We start from the raw sequence: 22911 nt of genomic DNA, 5'->3' as shown, positions 1-22911 counted from the left end.
CTTATTGGAAGGACAAGTCAGCGGCTTTTTCATGCTGCACGTAGCCGACCCGGAAACCTTCTCTCTGATGTCAGAGCTGACATCCATGCAACAACTGCCGCTGAACGCAGAAAGAGGAGCAGCCCAGCTAGACGGCCCTCAAGGAAGCGAGTATGGCTCGAGCAAAGTAAGGGAGAGAGGGGACATGATCTGGGACAAAGAGAGAAAGGGAGAGGGGAGTAGTGCATTGAGACACAGGAGGGGCATGATTTTGGGTCAAAGGCTGGAAGGCCGGGTGGGGGGCATGAACTCAGGACACAGAAGGAAGGGAGAAGGTAGGAAAAATTATTTTATTTTCAATTTGTTGATCAAAATGTGTCAGTTTTGAAAATTTTATATCGGCTGTCTATATTTTGCACTATATTTGTTTATTTTTCTATAGTCACCTGCCTTGACCTCTTTGAAAAAATAAGAGACTATAAATGACTAGTCTTTTAGCCCGTTACATTAACGGGTGCTAGAAAGCACAGTTACTTACCGTAACAGGTGTTATCCAGGGACAGCAGGCAGATATTCTTGACTGATGGGTGACGGCACCGACGGAGCCCCGGTACGGACAATTTTAGAGTGATTGCACTCTAAGAACTTTTTAGAAAGTTCTAGCTCGGCCGCACCGCGCACGCGCGAGTGCCTTCCCGCCCGACAGAGGCGCGCGGTCCCTCAGTTAGTATAAGCCAGCTAAGAAGCCAACCCGGGGAGGTGGGTGGGACGCAAGAATATCTGCCTGCTGTCCCTGGATAACACCTGTTACGGTAAGTAACTGTGCTTTATCCCAGGACAAGCAGGCAGCTATTCTTGACTGATGGGTGACCTCTAAGCTAACAAAAAGAGGGATGGAGGGAAGGTTGGCCATTAAGAAAACAAATTTTGTAATACAGATTGGCCGAAGTGACCATCCCTTCTGGAGAATGCATCTAGACAATAATGAGATGTAAAAGTGTGAACTGAGGACCAAGTAGCAGCTTTGCAGATTTCCTCAATAGGAGTGGAACGGAGGAAAGCTACAGATGCTGCCATTGCTCTGACTCGATGGGCCGTGACAGAACCTTCCAGTGTCAGTCCGGTCTGAGCATAACAAAAAGAAATGCATGCTGCTAGCCAATTAGACAACGTGCGTTTAGAAACAGGACGTCCCAATTTGTTCGGATCAAAGGACAGAAAAAGTTGGGGAACTGATCTGTGAGGTTTCGTACGCTGCAGATAGTAAGCCAGAGCCCTTTTACAATCCAAAGTATGCAGAGCTTGTTCCCCAGAATGAGAATGAGGTTTTGGAAAAAAAACCGGTAGGACAATGGATTGGTTGAGATGGAATTCAGAGACAACCTTAGGGAGAAACTTTGGATGTGTACGCAGAACCACCTTGTCATGATGAAAGACCGTAAAAGGTGGATCTGCAACCAGTGCATGAAGCTCACTGACTCTCCTGGCAGAGGTAAGAGCAATAAGGAAAAGTACCTTCCAAGTGAGAAATTTGAAAGGAGAAGTAGCTAAAGGTTCAAATGGAGGCTTCATTAAAGCTGAAAGAACCACATTGAGATCCCAGATAACCGGAGGGGCTTTAAGAGGTGGTTTCACATTGAAAAGCCCACGCATGAACCTGGATACCAGGGGATGAGCTGAAAGAAGTTTTCCATGGACTGGCTCATGAAAGGCTGCAATGGCACTGAGGTGGACCCTGATGGAAGAGGACTTCAGGCCAGAATCAGACAAAGAAAGAAGATAATCCAACAACGTCTCCACCGCTAGGGAAGTGGGATCAAGATGATGAAGAAGACACCAGGAAGAAAACCTCGTCCACTTTTGATGGTAACATTGAAGAGTGGCTGGTTTCCTGGAGGCATCCAGAATGGAACGAACGGGCTGAGATAAAAGAGTATCAGTCGAATTCAGCCCGAGAGATACCAAGCCATCAGGTGTAGAGACTGGAGGTTGGGATGCAGAAGGGTTCCCTGCTGTTGCGTAAGCAGCGAAGGAAACAGAGGAAGAAGAAAAGGTTCCCTGGAACTGAGTTGAAGTAGAAGGGAGAACCAATGTTGCCTGGGCCACCTCGGAGCAATCAGAATCATGGTGGCTCGTTCCCTCTTGAGCTTGAACAAGGTTCTCAACATGAGAGGTAGAGGAGGGAAGGCGTACAGGAACAGATTCGACCAGTCGAGGAGAAAAGCATCTGCTGTTAGACGGTGTGGAGAGTAAAGTCTGGAGCAGAATAGGGGCAGCTGATGATTGTGAGGAGCTGCAAAGAGGTCTATCTGAGGAGTGCCCCATTGATTGAAGATAGAGTGCAGAGTTACGGGATCGAGTGTCCACTCGTGAGGTTGGAGAATTCTGCTGAGTTTGTCTGCTAAGGAATTCTGTTTCCCTTGAATGTATATAGCTTTCAGGAATAGATGGTGATCTATGGCCGAAGTCCAGATCTTCTGGGCTTCCTGGCATAAAAGGCGAGAGCCTGTCCCACCCTGTTTGTTGATGTAGTACATCGCAACCTGATTGTCTGTGCACAACAGAAGGACCTGAGGAAAGAGAAGGTGTTGGAAGGCCTTGAGGGCGTAAAACATCGCTCTGAGTTCCAGGAAATTGATTTGATGTTTCCTCTCCTGGGCTGACCAAAGACCTTGAGTCTGGAACTCGTTCAAGTGAGCTCCCCATGCATACAGGGAGGCGTCGGTGGTGATGACTAGTTGATGAGGAGGCTGATGGAACAGAAGACCTCTGGATAGATTTGAGGATACCAACCACCATTGCAGAGACTGACGAAGAGATGATGTCACAGATATGTGTCGTGAGCAAGGGTCCGATGCTTGGGACCACTGGGTCGCAAGGGTCCATTGAGGAGTGCGCAGGTGAAGACGGGCATGAGGTGTGACATGAACTGTGGATGCCATATGTCCCAAGAGAACCATCATTTGCCTTGCTGAGATGGACGGCAGAGGAAGTACCTGGTGACATAGAGACTGAAGGGTCTGAAGACGATTGGATGGCAGGAAAGCTCTCATGAGGAGTGTATCTAGGATCGCTCAATGAACTTGAAGTCTCTGAGTGGAATGATATGGGATTTGGGTAGATTGATCTCGAATCCCAGAAGTTGTAGAAACTGGATGGTTTGGTTGGTGGCCAAAAGGACCGCTTGGGCAGAAGTGTCTTTGATCAACCAATCGTCCAGGTAAGGAAATACATGCAGGTGGTGAGAGCGTAGAAAAGCCGCCACCACAATGAGACATTTGGTGAATACCCTTGGAGATGAGGCAAGACCGAAGGGTTAGCACCTTGTACTGGTAATGACAATGATTGATCATGAATCGGAGATATGGTCTTGAGGTTACATTGATCGGTATGTGAGTGTAAGCCTCTCTTGAGATCGAGGGAGCATAGCCAGTCGTTTTGATTTAGAAGGGGATAAAGGATGGCTAAAGAAAGCATCTTGAATTTTTCTTTTACGAGATGAATGTTGAGATCGCGAAGATCCAGGATGGGTCTGAGATCTCCTGTCTTTTTGGGAACTAGAAAGTAGCGGGAGTAGAATCCCTGCCCCTTTTGATCTAGAGGAACTTCCTCTATAGCGTTCAGAAGGAGGAGGGATTGGACCTCCTGAATAAGGAGGGCTGATTGAGGACTGTTCAAAGCAGACTCTTTTGGCAGGCTTTGAGGTGGGAGAGTCTGAAAGTTGAGAGAGTAGCCGTGGCGGATGATGTTGAGGACCCATTGGTCCGAAGTGATTACTTCCCACCGGCTGAGGAACAGAGAAAGTCGACCTCCTATTGGTTGAGGCAGGAGAGCAGGAATAGGGATACTGGCTATACTGCGGAGAATGAAGTCAAAAGGGCTGTGACTTTTGCTGAGGAGGTTGTTTTTACAGGCTTGTTGCTGTTGCTGTTGTCTGGGAGGCTGACGTTGCTGTTGTCTCTGACGCCTAGGTTGTTGAGCAGTGGTAGGCAATGGACGGGCTGTGAAACGGCGTTGATAGGCCGATTGCTGCCTGTATGGTCTTGGCGGAGGAGGCTTCTTTTTATTTTTGAGCAGGGTATCCCAGCGCGTCTCATGAGCAGAGAGCTTTTTGTGTGGTTGAGTCCATGGAATCCCCAAAGAGCTCATCCCCTAGACATGGGGCATTGGCTAACCGATCTTGATGGTTAACATCAAGCTCGGATACCCGAAGCCAGGCCAAACGACGCATAGCTACTGACATTGCTGTCGCTCTGGATGTAAGTTCAAAAGTGTCATATATGGATCTCACCATAAACTTACGCAATTGGAGAAGAGACGACAAGCATGTGTGAAAAGCGGAATGCTTTCGTGAAGGAAGATATTTCTCGAAAGAAGCCATGGTGGTAAGGAGATGCTTTAATAAAAAGAAAAATGAAAAGCATAATTACTAGCCCTGTTAGCTAACATTAGCATTTTGGTAGAGCCTCTTACCAAATTTATCCATGGCCCTTCATTCTCTGCCAGGCGGGACAGATGCATATACACTGGCTCCTGATAGTCTTTTTAAGGGTGGATTCGACAAATAAGGATTCATGTGGTAGTTGAGGTTTGTCGAACCCAGTGAATGGGTAATACCTTATATAGAGAATCCAGTTTACGTGGGGCCCCTGGGACCAGTTAAAGGAGTCTCTAAATTCTTATAGAAAGTTTCCCTCAGGATGTCATGAAGGGGAAGTTTCAAAATTCCTTTGGAGGCTGATCAAAATCAAGGGCATCCAAAAAAGCTTCTAGACTTTTTGGATTCAGCCTCCAAAGGAATGGACAAGGACTCACACATCTTCTTTCAAAAAACTAGAGAACGAGGAAGTCGGCCTGTTTGGAGGATGGGTCAGGGACTGCCGAATCCTCCTCCTCTGAGGAACCATTCTCCTTCAGAAAGAAAGGGTTCCTCTGAGTCTCCCCACAGATCAGGGTCCCTTACATGGGAAGAATGGTCCCGAGACTCAGGTGTCGCCGTTTGCATGTGTCGGGTTTTGCGTATCGACTTACCCGACCTCCATCGATACCGTGTCCGGAGAAGTTATCGGACGCTCCCGGTGCCGAAGTCTGCACCGATTGATGGTGAGCTCTCGGCTCCGGTGCAAGGACTGGCATCGTACGATGAGGTTAGGTGAAGCGGTACGAAACAGTGGAAGGGTTAAATCGGGCTTGCCACAATCGGTACCGATACAGGTTGTTCAACAACCGGTACCGATGGCTCGAGTGCGAACTGGCACCGGAAGGTTCGGTGTCATGATTAGCAGGAAGGAGTAGTTCTAATTGTTCCTTCAGCTGCACCTGAAGGATGGCCGTACTGCGGTTCATCGAGGGATGGCACCCGGTACCGCTTTTTTTCTTCTGCGGTACCTGCGGTGCCGCTCGTACGCCCCGGAGATGAGGAGCCGATGTCGAGGGACTCACTCTATAGGGGCGCGGAGCGCTTCGCTGGCGTCGAACCGGCGGCAGGATTGGGCTCACTGCACTCGAGGCGGAAGACGTTCAGCGGGGAAGGCTTCTTAGCGGCTTACCTGACTGTTGGATGCCGGTGTGAATGCTCACGCGGCTTCGAAGACGAGGGTTGCTCCGACTGAATCGGTGCGAAGCCGGAGTCGACAGGAACGGGGTCGGACATCTCGGCACCGAATACAACAATCGCTGTTGATTAAGCGATTTTTGTAAAGTTCGTTTTTTCAAAGTAGCTAAGCGGGTGCAAGAGGAGGCTGATGCTCAGGACCCCAAACACTGTAAACACCAGTTGTGTGGGTCCGCGTGAGAGATATAGGCCTAGCACACGCTGGCACTTTTTAAAAACCGTTGAAGGGGGCATGAAAGGATAATACGGCTTCCGCCAAATCGAAGCCGAAGGCATTCGATGGTGGCAGAAGGCCCCGCCGGGGGAAACCGAAATTGAAGGAAAATTTTGAAAGTATTGTTTTGTTTTTTTTGTTTTTAACAAATAAAAAGAAAGAAAATAAAAGGCAAATTAGCCATAACGGTTACGAGAGCGGGAAGGATATAGTGAGGTATTTTATTGTTTCAAGCAGCCGTTGAAAACGCGTCTCTCTTAGCTCGCGGAAAACTAGAAACCTGAGGGACCGCGCGCCTCTGTCGGAGCGGGAAGGCACTCGGCTCGTGCGCGGTGCGGCCGAGCTAGAACTTTTCTAAAAAGTTCTTAGAGTGCAATCACTCTAAAATTGTCCGTACCGGGGCTCCGTCGGTGCCGTCACCCATCAGTCAAGAATAGCTGCCTGCTTGTCCTGGGATAATATATGTTTAGCTGTCTTTCTTTCTTTCTGTCTCTCTCCCTGCCCCTGTCTCTTTCTTCTTTTCTTTCTGTCCCCCCTCCCTCCCACTATCTGTCTTTTTTCCTATCTGTCTCTCTCCCTGCCCCCTATGCAGCAGCATTTCTCTTTCCCTCCACTTCCCTGTGCAGTAGCTACATCAGCATTCCCTCCCCCTCCATTTCCCTGTGCAGCAGCATTTCCTTCCCACCCCACCCAGTGTTCCCGCTAAGCTGCGCTGGGGTGTGCTGGCGCTCAAAATATTACCTCGCAGCGCACAAGTTTCTCGTCACAGCGCACACAGTGTAGAGCACAGTTCTTCAACCGGCGGACCGGTGCCGGTCCGCAAACAAAATCTTGCCGGTCCGCGAAGGATTCGGTCCCCGCCGCAACGAAAGGCCGGCGTCAGCTGACTTGCAACTTCCTGTTGCAGTCGCTGTGCCGGGACTCCTGCCTTCGCCGGGACTCCTGCCTTCCACCGCGTTTGCCTCCTGCCTTGTCTCCGCACCTCCAGACCAGCAGCGGCAGCTGTGTATGCTTTTAACTTCGGCACAGAGCTGCCCCTAATCAATAGTTTAGCGCGGTTTCATAAGGCAGCCTCGGGGCCTTTGCTAGGCCGGCCCACATCGCATCATCGAAGCGGGCCGGCTATCAAAGGCCCCGAGGCTGCCTCATGAAACCGCGCTAAACTATTGATTAGGGGCAGCTCTGTGCCGAAGTTAAAAGCATACAGAGCTGCCGCTGCTGGTCTGAACTCTTGGGCCGCTGAAGGAGGGCAAAAAGCAGCTGTCCTGGAGGTTTCCCTTCCTCTCGCCTTTACAGGTTCCTTTTTTCCACCTTTTTTTTTTTTCCTTCAAACGGCAACGGGCCCCAGCATCGACATCAATCAAGTAAGTTCCACTGTCAATCAAGCGGTTCTGCTCGGCCCAAGCTTCCCCTGTGACATGAGCCACCCTCAGGGGAAAGGAAAGTGACCCACAAAGGTGAGGGGAAGGGGGCAGATGATGGAAGTTGGGGGGGGGGAGAGAGAGAGAGAGAGAAGGGGCAGATGATGGGTATGGAGGAGATGAGAGAGAGAGAGAAGGGGACAGATGATGGAAGTGAGAAGAAGGGAGAGAGAGCAGAAGGCAGATGGATGTCAGTGAGAAGGGAGAGCAGATGCTGAATGGAAGTGGGGAAAGAACACATACTGGATGGAAGGAGGAGATAAATAAAGGGGGAAGAAAATAGTAAGATAATGGAGGGGTGAGGGAAAGGGGTGACAAGCTGTGTGTAGACACAGTGAAAAGAGGGAAACGGGACTAAATAGTAAGAAAGAATTTAATTTAGATGGAGGCAGAAAATAGAGAAGGAAGACCAGAGAAGAAAAGGGAAGAGAGAGCAGAGAATGATCAGATCTGAGTGGAGGAAATGAGAAGAGAGATATGCTAAAAACCACAGGGGGGAGGGAAGGATAGAGATGCCAGACCATGAGGGGAACAGAAGGAAGATGATGGATGCTAGACCAAATTGGGGGGTGGGGGGGGGGGGCAGGAGGAGAGATGGCAGGGAAAGACAGACAGTGAATGGAAGGGGCAGATGCTGGACTGAAGAGACAGAGAAGGTTATCATGCTGCTGTACGGGCCATGGTACGCCCTCACCTGGAGTACTGCGTCCAGCACTGGTACTTTAAGAAGGACATGGTACTACTCGAAAGGATCCAGAGAAGAGCAACTAAAATGGTTAAGGGGCTGGAGGAGTTGCCGTACAGCGAAAGATTAGAGAAACTGGGCCTCTTCTCCCTTGAGCAGAGGAGATTGAGAGGGGACATGATAGAAACATTCAAGGTACTGAAGGGAATAGACTTAGTAGCTAAGGCAGGGAGAACGAGAGGGCACTCTCTAAAGTTGAAAGGGGATAGATTCCATACAAACGTAAGGAAGTTCTGTGGTTAGAAAGCAACATATTTATTTGGCTCATAACTTGCTGGCGCCCGATATTTTTAGCTCACAGTGAAAAAAGTTTGCTCACAACACCCGCCCGCTTAGAGGGAACACTGCTTCCCTCTGCAGCATTTTCCTTCCCCCCCCCCACTTCCCTGTGGTCTCTCTGTCTGTGTTTTTTTGGTGTTTGTCTCTTTGCCTGCTGTATGTGTGTTTGTTTTTTTTCTGTGTGTGTTTCTCTCTCCTTGTCCATTGTTTTTATTTCTTTGTTTCTTTCTATTGCTCCTGTCTCTCTCCTTTGTCCTTCTGTGTGTGTGGGGGATTTTTTTTCCTGTTTGTCTGTCTCTCAAGTAATTTTTTTTTTTTTTTGCTGTGTCTCCTTGTCCATTGGTGTTTCTCTTTTTGAATCAGTATCTGTAGCCCCCTTCTCCTTCTGTGTGTGGAGATGTCTCTCACCTACCTTTTTTTTTTTTTTAATAATGGAAGTTGCACAGAGTAAGTTGTTTGTAGTAAATCGGCAGAGTATAAATGGTAGAAAGTATGAAATAGGCACAGAGTGACTTGTGTAGGTCAAACCGCCACTTGACATTCATTTAAATGCGAAAGTCTGCACGTCGAACGCACCTATTCATTTGATCTATGGAACTGGATAAGGGCTCCTTCATATTTAACCATCGGTCAGGGAACACGCGGTCAGAGTACGCATGCGCGCTTAGCATTTTATTATTATAGATAATTAACATTTTCTTTGCGTACAGTGTGCCTTTTTAATTTTGTGGTTACCATTATGTATTAATAAGATTATATTGTGTGTATATGAAAAATGGATGGAAGAAATTGCATTACAATTAGGTCTGGCACGGAGCCTGGGCAGGGGTAGTGGGGTTGAAGAAGTTGAGAAATTCTGGTTTAATTTTTATTCCAGATGTTGACCCTACACCCAGATCTTTTAAGCCCACATATTATACTCAAGAAACCAATTAAGCAGTAGGTTGTACATAAGTATAGCAGGTGAACTATAGTGTCAGACCAAAAACCCAAAGATAGGGCTCCTTTTACGAAGGTGCACTATCGGTTTTATCGCATGCACCGGATTAGTGCACGCTAGCCAAAAATCTACCACCTGCTCAAAAGGAGACAGTAGCGCGTGCTATTCTGCGCGTTAAGGCCCTAGTACACCTTCGTAAAAGGAGCCCTTAGTGTGACTATACCACCTTACAGTTTCTTATACCCTGCAAAATTTATGCAAGGATTCATTGCAGTTTACAATAAGATTTTGAGATTCATCATTAAAGTTGAGTAATCTTGCGCCATACAGTAGATGGATAGAGGTGGTCATAAGGGATTATAAAGAGAAGAGATACGTCTAACATTTTTAAATTTGTAGTATAAAGGGAGTTGCATTATAAAACACAGGCTTCTTTTTTTTTTGCATCACATTTAAAGAAATATTGGATTGGCTACTTTACTACCAGAGAAAGAAAAGAGGGGAGGGGTGTTTAATGAACAAGAAATAAGATCGTCAGAAAGGAAAACAGAAGAGAGAAATTCTTTTTCTTTTAAATCTTTATTAATTTTTCAAAACTAATACAAAGTGCCAGGAATTATACATACATTAATAAACAAAATAAGCACTTAAATTCAATCAATAACAATGCAGAATAAAAATATCCCTCCCCTCTCATCCAATACATTTAATTTAATCAAAAAATAAACCAAAAAGATATCCACCCCCCACCCTGTCCTGGATGTGTATGGAAATAAACAAAAATTAAAAACAAAAGATACCTAGAATGAAGTTACAAAAGGATGTCAACGGGCTAAGAAGAGAGAAATTCTTAAGATAACTACCAGCTTCACAGACAATAGAGACAGAATAGAACGCCTGCGTTGGATATAAAGCAAGTAAAGAATGGGATAATATAGCACATAATAATATAATAGGGACAAAACACTGTATACACAGCACTATACAAAGGTATCCCTGCATTAGGGCCACCGCATATTCAGCATCTCGCTTACCGCCAACACCCTGGAATGAAGCGTAAGAATAACTAACAGGAACTTATAGTGAATCTTTTAGGGAAAACCGCTAAGATCACTTCCCTACCTACCTAGATCTCAGAAGCAGAAAGAGTAGCTCCTTACCTATCATTAATCAAAGATAAAGCAGCATTCGCTATTACGACCTTACCGGCCACCAATCGTAAACCAACCGCTGCACCGACTTTTCCGACTTGCCCACCCCTTCCGAAATCCCGCCCACTGGCAGGCCACGCGCCAGTCCACTGCCTCAGGAGAGTACTCGTCGCGTGGCGCAACATGTTCACACCACCTACACGCCACTTACGGCCACCAATCACCGGTTTCCCGTCGAGCTGGGCTACTTTTGAAGACTAGCTGTAGGTTGCTGGTTTGGGAGACAAATTTTTTTTTTTTTAGTCTTCTTTATTTTCTCTGGTATTAGCTATTGTGTTAAGCCTCAGACTAGTGTTCCGGCCCGCTCTCTGTGTACTCCAAGCCTCATTCTGGCGTTCCAAGTACTGTAGCGTCTTTTTACAAAATTCTAAGCCTCATTCTGGTGCTCCAATAGCTTAGTTGTGTGTGTCAAGCCTCACTCTGCCGTCTTTGTGATCACTGATAGGATATGCAGGCTAAAAAAATCTACTGTTTAGGTTTAAATTCCAAGACAGGAAATGTGCAACATTAAATTTTGTAGTTGTTTTTTTCTTTTAAGAATTTAAGATATGTGGGAGAGAGGAGGTACGTGGTAGGGAAAGAGTTCAGAGGGGACTGCAGCATGGTAATTGTCAGGTGCTACCACCCTAGGCTCCTCTCTCCCTCCCTATGCCACTGTATTTATATATTTATTTTTAGTATTTATATACCATTTATAGCCTAAGTGGTTTACATTCAGGTACTCAAGCATTTTCCCCTATCTGTCCTGGTGGGGGGGACACACTCTACCTAATGTACCTGGGCTAGCGTTACCATATTTGAAGCTAAAAACATCCGGGACACATGGCCCTGCCCCTTTCCACCCTCAGTCCTCCACACACACACACAGCCTCATCTCTTCTTTCGTGCTGGGTCTGGATAGGGTTACCAGATTTTACGTCAGTAAAATACAAACCCCTAGACTAAGGTGACCATACGTCCCGTTTTTAGATCCCTTGTCCTATTGTCCCCATGCACAGCTTCGGGACGCAAAAATGTCCTGTTTTCAGAGACAGTATCCCGATCGCTTCCCCTCTCTCCCCCGCCAAAGCCAGCCAGCCAACCTGCCTCCCTCCCACCAGCGCCGAAGCCTTCCCCCTCCCCCAGACCGGCCCCTGCTGTGGCTAGCTACCCGCTGAAGCCTACTGCCACTTCAACTCCCCCCCCCCGACCGCTGCCACCACTGCCGCCCGCTCAACTAAAAAAAAAAATAGGTTCAGGCGCCGGCCCACAAACCTTCTCGACGTCAATTGTGACGTCTGAGAGGAAGTTCGGGAGCCCGGAATTGACGTCGGGAAAGTGGTTTGTGGGCTGGCGCCTGGACCTTCCTTTTTTTATAGTTGCAGTGGGCGGCAGCAACGGCAGACCGGAGGAGTTGAGGTTGAAGTGGCGGTAGGTTTCGGAGGGAAGCAAGCCACAGCGGGGGCCGGTCTGGGTGGAGGCAGGCTTTGGCACTGGAGGGAGGGAGGGAAGCAGGCTGGCTTTTGCGCGGCAGGGAGGGAGGGAGGTAGCAGGCTGGCTTCGGGGAGGGACAAAGGCTGGAAGGCAGTGAGAGGGACCAAGATACAAAGGAGAACTGACACTGGATCTGAGGGCACTAAGGACTTGGGAAGGAAGCACTGGGGGCATTAAGGACATAGGAAGGAGGCACTGAGGGCACTAAGGACACAGGAAGGGGCATTAAGGACATAGAAAGGAGGCACTGGGGCAATAAGGACACAGGAAGGGGCACTAAAGACATAGGAAGGAAGGAGGAGAGAATAGAAAGGGACAATCATTGGGCCTGGATGCAGAAAGAAAGAAAGGATGCAGTCAGAAGGAAACGCAACCAGAGACTCATGAAATCACCAGACAGCAAAGGTAGGAAAAATGATTTTATTTTAAATTTAGTGATCAAAATGTGTCAGTTTTGAGAATTTATATTTGCTGTCTATATTTTAACTATATTTGTATAATTGTAACTGAGGTGATATTGCATATTTTAAAGTCATCTGCCTTGACATCTTTGAAAACCTCCCAAATATAAATAATTAATATTTTCGCTGAGTACAGTGTGCTTTGTGGGTTTTTAAAATTTTTGTGTTTACCATTATGTGTTAATTAATAAGATTATCAAGTTTCAAGTTCAAGTTTATTAGGATTTTATATACCGCCTATCAAGGTTATCTAAGCGGTTTTACAATCAGGTACTCAAGCATTTTCCCTATCTGTCCCGGTGGGCTCACAATCTAGCTAACATACCTGGGGCTATGGAGGACTGAGTGACTTGCCCAGGGTCACAAGGAGCAGCGCGGGGTTTGAACCCACAACCCCAGGGTGCTGAGGCTGTAGATCCAACCACTGCATTACAATTAGTATTATTATGGGGTGGAGTCAGGGGTGGAGTTTGGGTGGGTTTGGGGCAGAGTTTGGCTGGGGGGGGGGTACTTAGTTGGTATTTATTAGGCTTAGGGGGTGGGTATTTGGCTTGAAAAGGTTGAGAAACACTGCTACAGGCAAGTCAGCTGGCCGGCACCTCTCTTCCTTCTCAGTATGCAGGAGGAACACAGTTTGCCATACACTGCCCTATACAGATGAAATAAAAAGCCAACCATTTACAGCTCTACCCCATCACTGACATCATCGGCATAAAAAATTTTCATCAATAGGATATGTTTAATTCAAAAGAAGAAAAAAAGTTTTAGCATCAAGAAAACAATAATATAACACTAGCCCTTTTTAGTACAGTCAACGTTTCCTGGAGGGACCACTTCTTCAGGACTGCTGGTCTTAAACGATAGTTGCATGAGACATATTGAGATTGTATGAGATTTAATAATAAACATTTACATCTTTTCAAATCCCAAGTGGAAGAATCTTGCCCTCCCCACTCTACAAGGCAGATAATAGGTACACAGAGAGAAGATTCAAAAGAAAGAAAAGTGGGAAAAAAATTGTCATTGTATAGTACAGCGGTCTCAAACTCAAATCCTTCGCAAGGCCACATTTTGAATTTGTAGGAACTTGGAGGACCTCAGAAAAAATATTTCATGTTTTATTAAAGAAATGACAATTTTGCATGAGGTAAAATTCTTTATAGTTTATAAGTCTTTCCTTTTGGCTAAGTCTTAATAATAATATTGTAATTTATAGCTAAAGAGACATATGATCAAGAAACTGTTTTATTTTACTTTTGTGATTATGATAAACATATCAAGGGCCTCAAAATAGTACCTGACTGGCCACGAGTTTAAGACCACTGGTATAGTACAACTGCTTATTCCTGCTCAGACTATAGTTCTGGCCTGGTGGCAAAATCGGTATGTTCTCCTTAAGCCTTAAGGAGAACATACCGATTTTGCCACCAGGCCAGAACTATAGTCTGAGCAGGAATAATAATTTCAGTACCACTAACACTGTCTTTGCCTTTATAAATTCATTTTACTGTTACTATTATTTTATAAATTATGTTTCCACTAGCTCTTATCTTCTTTTTTTTTTAAAGTTTGGCGACTCCAGGAAGGAGCTGTCTGCTGAACACTGATTGTATCAGCTCTTATACATAAAGCATGGAATCATACGTTAATAAAAACAAATAAACCAAAAGAATAAAGTGATTTTTTTTTATTGACGTATATAAGACGTAATTTTGTCATCATTCATACACATAAGGCAGACCTTTTATTTAGTAGCTTAAGTTATAATCAGAGCAGCTTAATTTCATGCTTACCTATAATCTATGCTGCTCCCCCCTTCTGCCTTTAACTACACCTCCTAAGTCTATACATACGTTTTATGCATTAAATTATTTATAGAACTGGAGAAATTTAAATAAAATAACTCCTGCTGCATTACTGAACAATTACCATTTTGGTGGCAGCCACACACTTGCTCTATGTCCGGGCTGATGGCAAGGAGACTCACATCAACACACACGAGCTAGTAAGGACCACTGAAGCCATCGCCTGATCTACTGGCATGTGGGTCAAGACAAGAGACCCTCCACGTGCAGCGTCTGGCTGCACGTGGGGAGGTCGCCACACGCATGTCACAGCAGATCAGGTGATTTCTGACGCTACTGGTCCGTGTATGTGTCAGGGTGAGCCTCTTCTGCATCAGCCCGGGCAGAGTGAAAGTGCGGCTGCGCTGAATTATTGTAGGGAGGAGGAAGCGGTACTTGGACGTCTTGGAGAACCCAGGGTCGGTAGGTGATCTCCGAGAAGCTCGTGCACTTCCGCGCAGGCACCCCGCAGGAGCTACTCGCGTCCCTGCGGGATTTCGGAAAACCCCGTTCCCGTGCAGCTCTCTACTTCCAGCTTGTCTTTGAGAGATCGCCCCGCTTTAGGCCCTGCAGCTTGCCTTCTCCGGTGTCCCGCCCTTCTCTGACGCAAGTTCCTATTTCCGGCAAGGCGGGACGCCTCACTGGGAGAGCAGTTGTTTCAGGGACGGGGAACCGGGAAAGGAAGGCTGCGGGATTGTTGGTGGGCATAGACCAAGGAGAACGGAAGAGAGGGAGAGATGACAGATCAGGGGGAGGGGAGACCGGTCCCCAAATGCATGTGAGGGTAGCCCAGTGCAAGTGACTTGGGATCTCTACGGGTAAGCTAATAGCGGGCTTGAGTGTTTTGTTTACAATGCAGGCAGTTCCTGGGTTAAGAACGAGTTACGTTTTTGAAGCTGTTCTTGTCGGATTTGTATGTAACTCAGAATTTGTAGATTTTAAGATTCTTGCTGCTTCTGCTCCCAGCTGACAGTAGGGCCAGCTGTCCCTAACATACAGCATGCACAACCAGGCACTGTTCTTAATGTGGCCATGCATCATTCCTGAATCTACTACAGGAGACATGTAGGAGTCTGAGCCTTTGGAAATATTGCTCAGTGAGACCAAATTAAGCCGTAACTGCCTATTTAAGTACGAGTCTTACGAGTACGAGTAGGGTATCTGTAATTCAAGAACTGCCTTTACTTTGCTCTTAGAATGGCATAGAGTATAATGCATATTTTAGCATTAAATTTTGGCATTTGGGTTGTAAAAACCCAAGGGAGGTGAAGATATTTTGCGCAAAACAAGAGGAGGATCTGATGGTCTTAAGGTGTTTAGATGGGTAAATAAGGCAAAAGGCAATAATAGTCTGAAGGATGCTTGGGTGCACATAAAAACAGAAAAACATATATTGCCTTTTGGAATATGTTGTACAGCTCTGGAGACTACACCTTCAAAGAGATATAGGTTAGTAGCCAAAATTATGGAAACACCTAGCATTTATTACACTAAAAAAAAAGCATGGCTTATAACAATGGTCTCAAACTCAAACCCTTTGCAGGGCCACATTTTGGATTTGTAGGTACTTGGAGGGCCTCAGAAAAAATAGTTAATGTCTTATTGAAGAAATGACTTTTGCATGGGGTTAATCTCTTTATAGTTTATAAATCTTTCATTTTGGCTAAGTCTTAATAATAATATTGTAATTTATAGCTAAAGAGACATGATCAAGAAACTGTTTTATTTTACTTTTGTGATTATGATAAACATACTGAGGGCCTCAAAATAGTACATGGCGGACCGCAAGTTTGAGACCACTGGCTTATAACATCATAATTATTTTTAATGCATAACATTTTGACTAATAACAGAAACTCTGTAATCATAAGAACATAAGCATTGCCTCTGCCGGCAGTCCGCTCCCGCAGCGGCCCTCCAGGTCCATGACCTGAAAGTGTTCCCTACCTAACCTAAAATGTCCATACCCTATTTGCTCAGTGTCCTGTAAGGTAAACCTCTATCTGTACCCTGTTATTCCCTTTGCTTCCAGGAAGTCATCCAGTCCCTTTTTGAACCCCAGAATTGTACTCTGGCTTATCACCTCTCCGGGAAGCGCGTTCCAGGTGTCTACCACCCGCTGAGTGAAGAAGAACTTCCTTGCATTCGTTATGAATCTGTCTCCTCTCAGTTTTTCTGAGTGACCTCTTGTTTTAATTGTCCCTGCTAGTCTAAAGAATCTGCCCCTCTCCACCTTCTCTATGCCTTTCATGATTTTATAAGTCATAAGAACATAAGCATTTATAAGTCATAAGAACATAAGCATAATCACTTAAGACCAGCATGATATTTGAAGCATGATCTCTGTCAATATAACTCCTTCTTGTATAAGTATACTACAGAGCCTGCTGTGCTTTAAAACAAATGCGCAGAGATGTGTAGCCCTGCCAAGAGTTGCTACTGCCCCTGTAGCAGGACCCACCACCCAATCATTGCAAATGTAATAAATCAAAATTGCTTATAAACTGTGCATACTTAGTTTCAGAAGTTATGAAAAAACACTACTTAGCTTTGAAAAGTGTTTTAAGGTCCCGATGTGGAACATGTTTTGTCGTCTTTTTCAAGAAACCCAAATTGCTTGCCACATCTTGGCATGGTGTGCACAAGTCTTTGGAGATCAATAGGAGTTGATTATTGCTGTTACCAGCTCATGTTTGTTGGACGTTTGCTTTGCCACTACTGCTCTCTTTAATCTGGCCCAGAAGTTCTCAATGGGGTTGAGATCTTGGCTGTTTCCAGGCAAGTTCAGCAACTCAGCCTTGTTCTCTTTGAACCAGGTGTGTGGTTGTGTGGTATGGGGCACCATCCTGTTAAAAAATGAATGGTTGATTAGCACCAAAGATGTCTCTGACTGAGGGCAGGACCTTGAGCTGAAGGACTTCCTTTATGTATTTGTCAGCATTTATCACTCTGTCAAGCACCTGCAGTTGACCCACACATCTCTGGACATGCAGTCCCGCACCATCACACACAGAGGATGCTTCATTGTGGCAGTAGTACACTCTGGCAAATAGTCCTCACCCGATAGCTGCCAAATATGGAGATTCAGGTTTCATCGCTCCACAACACCTTCTTCCTCTGCTCTGTGGTCCAGCTAGCATGTTCTTTTGCCCAGTTCTAACATTTATGATGATGAACTGCATTGAGGAAGGGCTTATTCCAGGGAATTCTTGCTCACAGGCCTGCTTTCACCAGTCTACAGCAAACTGTCTAGCCTGACAGCAGCACCCCTGTCAGCCATTCTCACTATCCTATCAGCCTGATGTGTTGAAACCTTTTTCCAGCCCATTCCAGCCTTGTTTTTGATTCTTCTTGTCTCTTCAAAGCACTTGCAGTTTCAGTACCCTGGTCAGTGACACATCTTAACCAATTATGGCTGCAGTCTCTCAGTAACTAGCCTTTTTTTTTAAGGTTATGGCTGTTGCTCTCTTTTTAAGCAAACAGTCAAGTCTTCTGCAAAATTTTAGCATAAAGCTATAATTGTAGTATATTTAGACAATATTAATTTCATTCAATTAAATCACAATTCATGAAAAATAGCAATTCAAATTTTGTCAAATTACTCAATGGCCTTTAGATAACACCTACAAGCTGTGACAACAATACCAAAGCATTAAAACGAACCACATGAACAACCTACTGTATGCACTCAAAATCCAAGCAATACATATCAAAAGAAATACGGCCAAATCACTAAAAGTAATTCGTAACCACAAAATAAAATTACTACACAAATATTACCAGTAACGTTTATAAAGCAGGTGGTCTTTGGTCGTTGAGATTTTCTAGCTGATCTGACTCTGTCTCAGCTAGCCAAAAATAGACTGGAAATCAGTGGAGAGATGTGGTATTGCCATTGAATTTTTGGTATTGCCATGATCTCCCATGGTATGAATATGAGCCTGAATATGAATATAAATTAAACTCCCCCCCAAAAAAAAACAACCCCAAAACAAAACAACAAAAAACAAACAAAACCCAAAACTTATTTGTTTGTAAATGCTAGATGTCTAAAATAAATAAGAGTTAGAACGCACAGCATTGAATGACAGTACAGTGATAATGGGCAATGGCATCTTAGTTGGTAGTAACAGGATAACAAGTGTGACTTGATATTAGATATTAGAATACAGATTATATTGAGATGATGGAGTGGATACAATTGGTAGAGGAACAGCATTATACAGTATATGAAAGATGGCAGTCAAACAGGATAAAAATCCTGCAGGAAACAAAATGCACTATGGATAGAAATTTTGTGTTCAGTGGAGACCTAAACTAGGATACTGAGGGCACTCATGACTGATCCCCTTGAGCCCTTGAGAATACAACTTAAGAACTGAACTGCCATACTAGGTCAGACCAGAGAGTCATCAAGCCCTGTGTTGATTCCCGTAGTGGTCAGCTCAGGTCACAAGCCCTGGAGGAGTAGCCTTATGGTTAGTGCAGTGAGGATGAGAACCAGAGGAACTGGGTTTGATTCCCACTATAGCTCCATGTGACTCTGGCCAAGTCACATGTGATGAAGCTACTTAGCAGTAGATTTCAAACAAATGGGAGAAAATATTTCTTCATAACAACGTGTAATGAAACTCTGGAATTTGTTGCCGGAGAATGTGGTGAAATCAACTTGGTGGGGTTTAAAAAAGTCTTGGATAATTTTGTAAAAGAGAAGTCCACTCTATAGGCCATTATTGAGATGGCTTGGGGAAATCCACTACTTATTCCTAGGATAAGCAGCATAAAATCTTTTTTACTACTTGGGATCTAGCTGGGTACTTGGGACCTGGGTTGGCCACTGTTGGAAACAGGATACTGGGCTTGATGGCCCTTCAATCTGTCACAGTATGGCAATTCTTATGTTCTTATGTCTCAGGTACAAAATAAGTACCTGTATATAATATGTAAACAGCTTTTGATTGTAACCACAGAAAGGCAGTACTGTATATCTAATCCCACCCCCTTTCTCTTATTTGGGAGGATCCCAAAAATTAGATTCCATGCTGCTTATCCCAGGGATAAACCTGGATTTCCTGTAGTCTATCTTAATAGTGATTTATGCTACTATTAATTATTTCTAAAGTGCTACTAGATACATGTACACTGTACACAAACACTTAAGAGACAGTCCCTTCCCTATAAAGCATACAATCTAATTAAGATCAGGCAATTTAATTTACTGTATTATGGTTATAAAGAGAAATAAAGCAAGAAATAGTTAAGATAATACCTTTTTTGTAGTTAGGAATAACTGGAAACATTTTTGCAGTGACCAAACTTCTGGTCAGAAATAACCAAAATACATTTATCATGAGGGAAACACTAAAACATTCTGATGACTGTCTCATGGGGAAAGATTGGGGGAGGAGGAGGGGGAGAGATAATTAAAACTTGAATATAAAGAGAACCATAAGAGGTTAAGATTTACTGTAAAAGCAGCCTCAAGATAATGAGCTTTTAGCCGGGATTGGGGTTGAGCCAGAGAGGGAACAGGATGTACTGACTCAGGAAGTCTGTTATGTGATACAGTAAGGTGGAAAAATGAGCCTGGTGTTGGTGCCTTCTCTGACGAGTGAAGTCCTGAGGTGAGGTGGAGAGATATTGAAGAGAGGGGAGGCAATGGAGGGGTACAGAATGAATACATTTGTAGGTCAGTAAGAGAAGTTTGAATTGTATGCAGAATGTATAGGAGGCCATGGTGGAAAATAAATTGCAGAGCAGAATTTTGAACAGACTGAAGGCTTTTTCTCTAAGAATTTGTCCAACCTATTTTTAAACACATCTGACAATGAATTCCAAAGCTTAATTAAGTTTTGAATTAAAAAAAAAAAATCTCTAAATGTATTACATAGTAACGTCATTGTGACTCCTAGGCTTTGTACTTTTTAAAAGAGTAAACAATTGATTTGCATTTCTCCTGTAGCATTTCTCATGATTTTAGAGACCTCGGTTACATAATGCAGCAGATTGAAGAATAAAACTTCCCTTGGTGAAATCCATGTTGACTTCATCCCATTAAACCAAGATTATATGTTTAGTAATTTTGAGGTCCTTTTACTAAGCCATACAAAATTTGCATTTAGCTAGTGCTAATAAGGGATTATTCTGCATGCTTGGCCCATTTTTAATGTGGTAGTTTTAGGGCTATTTTAATTACAGTATAGGTATACTTTTTGCAGGTCCTATTCTAATTTTTCCCTTAGTGTGTGGGACTGTCCCATAACAATAGAATTCCTTCTAACTCTCTCTACCAATCCTCTCTTTTCTACTTTCTGTATATACCAGTTAGCCTGACATGATAGAAAATATTAGAAAGAACAAAGGGGCCCTTTCACTAAACCATGTTAAGCACTAAAGTACACTTTTACTGCAAAAAAATTGCCTGTTAGCATGCATTAATCACATGCTATTACATTTTTTTTTCATAACCCAGCTAGCATATTTGAATGAGTGTGTCCTAACTAGATAATGATGACTTATAGCAGGAGTCTAACACCTTCTAAAAATGAGGTTGTACGTACTCCTGCATTAATATTTTTGCAAGTTTATTACATATTTGACATACTACCTTAGGGCTAATGCCTCCAGAGAGGTTTGAATAAATAAGGGTCTCTGTTAAAGGTAGTATAGTTCCTTAGATCACCCTGGAACCCTTTTTAAAAATTAACATTATGTCAGCTACCCTCCAGTCTTCAGCGCCCGTAGATTTTAATGCTAGGTCACAGATGACTAATAGTAGATCTGTAATTATTTTTTAAGTCCTTTCAGAACTCTGAGGTGTATACTATCCAGTCCAGGTGATTTGCTATTCAGTTTGTCTATTTGCCCTATTACATCTTTAAGATTACTCCAAATTGTTGTATTTAAATACCATATCTGGCATTGTATCTTCCTCAATAAAAGTTGAAGCAAACAATTCACCTAGGAATCCTTTTACTAAGCTGTGGTAAAAAGTGACCTTAGCGCACCCTTACACGAGTCTTTCCTGCAAGCTAAGACCATTTATATTGCAGCTATAAAAATGACTTGTTTGTATTTTTTGTATTAATGGCCACGTGCGTTGGTATTAGTGTGTGACCATTTAAAAATTGTTATGTGCAATCTTATATCTCACCGAATCCTCATTAATTAGAGTTCTAGGTCAGTTACAGGCAACATATTGTTACATAGAATTTTGTATAGAGTTAAATATGTTACCAAGAATTATGCATGCTATATAAAGTTATCAAATTGTTATCAAATTATACATGTGGAGGGGCATAATTAAAAAAAAAAGTCTAAATCCCCTTTTAGCCTAGGCCCTAAACGCTGAAAGTAGAAGCAGGGAAAATGGCCATTCTCAAAAAAAACTTCCAAAAGGAGCTATTTTTTTGATAATGTTTTAACGTCCAGACCACCACTACGTCTACACTAACAACATATAATCAATTTTAAAAAAGCCTAAGTCCCAAACGCCCAACACAAGAGTTTTTAGGCGAAGGAGGAGTCAGTAAGGCTAATCTTATGTTCTTATTGTGTGTCCTTAGATTCACTATAGCATATGTGTTCTACACTAACAACATATAATCAATTTTAAAAAAGCCTAAGTCCAAACGCCCAACACAAGAGTTTTTAGGCGAAGGAGGAGTCAGTAAGGCTAATCTTATGTTCTTATTGTGTGTCCTTAGATTCACTATAGCATATGTGTTTTTAGTTTCTCCTAGCATGTGTCTTAAATTCTCTGTAACTTATGTGTTGTGGATTCTGATGACTACTGTGTACATATATTTTTAACCTGTTTTGGGCTCCATAGGGAGGACGGGCTATAAAACTAACTAACTAAATAAAGATGAGATCTACCTGAATTGGAAATGCTTTTTAAGGGTGATGACGTGGAAGAAGTGAAAGAAATTTCTGTGAATCTGGAAGACGTATTAAGCCAAATTGACAAGTTAAAATGTGATAAATCACCTGGACCAGATGGTAATACAACCCAGGGTACTAAAAGAACTCAAACTGAAATTGCTGATCTATAACCTGTCGCTAAAATCGTCTGTAGTACCTGAAGATTGGAGGGTGGCCAATCTAACGCCGATTTTTAAAAAGGGTTTCAGGGGAGATCTGGAAAATTTAAGCCTGACTTCAGTGCCAGGCAAAATAGTGGAAACAATTATAAAAAATAAAATTGTGGAACACGTAAGATTACTAGCCACCCAGAAGGTTTTTACTCTTGGCGCGGGATAGTAAGATATAAATAAATAAATGGAAAAAACTATATTATGGCCTCCTAGCCACTCAAGCAGAAAAAATAGACAACCAAATCGCCAATCTTCTGATAACGACCCCAGATTACAAAACTTTCAGAAAAGAAATAAAGACTATACTTTTCAAAAATCCCTGAAAAAGTCCTAACCTCTCAAGCTTCCTTCTTTCATCCCTCTAACCCCCCGAGCCCCCAATCAACCCGCTATACCCTTTTTTTTTTCCCCAAAAAAAGGACCAGAAATCTTTTGTAAAACACCCTCTTTAACTCTTTTGTAATCTGCCTTGAACCGCAAGGTAATGGCGGAATAGAAATCCCTAATGTAATGTAAAGTAATGTAATAAACTTGGAAACCTTGAAAATGCATAGACAAACCTGATTTAATGGAACAGAGTCAGAATGGGGTTCAGCTGATGGAGATCTTGCCTCATCAGTTTGCTGGACTTCTT

At 43.7% G+C, this 22911-nt stretch overlaps 2 protein-coding genes across 11 annotated transcripts in view; one reads left to right on the top strand and one right to left on the bottom strand.

Annotated features, from left to right (window-relative positions):
* Positions 1-14707, bottom strand: part of IDI1 (isopentenyl-diphosphate delta isomerase 1) — a 28167-nt gene extending 13460 nt beyond the window's left edge. Inside the window, exon 1 of one of the 5 annotated variants that reach the window (XM_033931548.1) lies at positions 14578-14707. The gene's annotated coding sequence lies outside the window, so the exon portion shown is untranslated. Of the gene's footprint in view, positions 1-10352; positions 10524-10554; positions 11306-14266; positions 14378-14577 lie in introns of those variants that run through there. The other 4 variants (XM_033931551.1, XM_033931550.1, XM_033931549.1 and 1 more) reach the window with 4 other exon arrangements.
* Positions 10414-22911, top strand: part of WDR37 (WD repeat domain 37) — a 197021-nt gene continuing 184523 nt past the window's right edge. Inside the window, exon 1 of one of the 6 annotated variants that reach the window (XM_033931543.1) lies at positions 10414-10606. The gene's annotated coding sequence lies outside the window, so the exon portion shown is untranslated. Of the gene's footprint in view, positions 10607-14481; positions 14605-14771; positions 15000-15050; positions 15631-22911 lie in introns of those variants that run through there. The other 5 variants (XM_033931546.1, XM_033931540.1, XM_033931544.1 and 2 more) reach the window with 5 other exon arrangements.

This window comes from Geotrypetes seraphini, chromosome 2 (assembly GCF_902459505.1).
Source record: "Geotrypetes seraphini chromosome 2, aGeoSer1.1, whole genome shotgun sequence".
NCBI classification, from domain to species: domain Eukaryota; kingdom Metazoa; phylum Chordata; class Amphibia; order Gymnophiona; family Dermophiidae; genus Geotrypetes; species Geotrypetes seraphini.
This window is presented reverse-complemented; position numbering and strand designations above follow the sequence as displayed.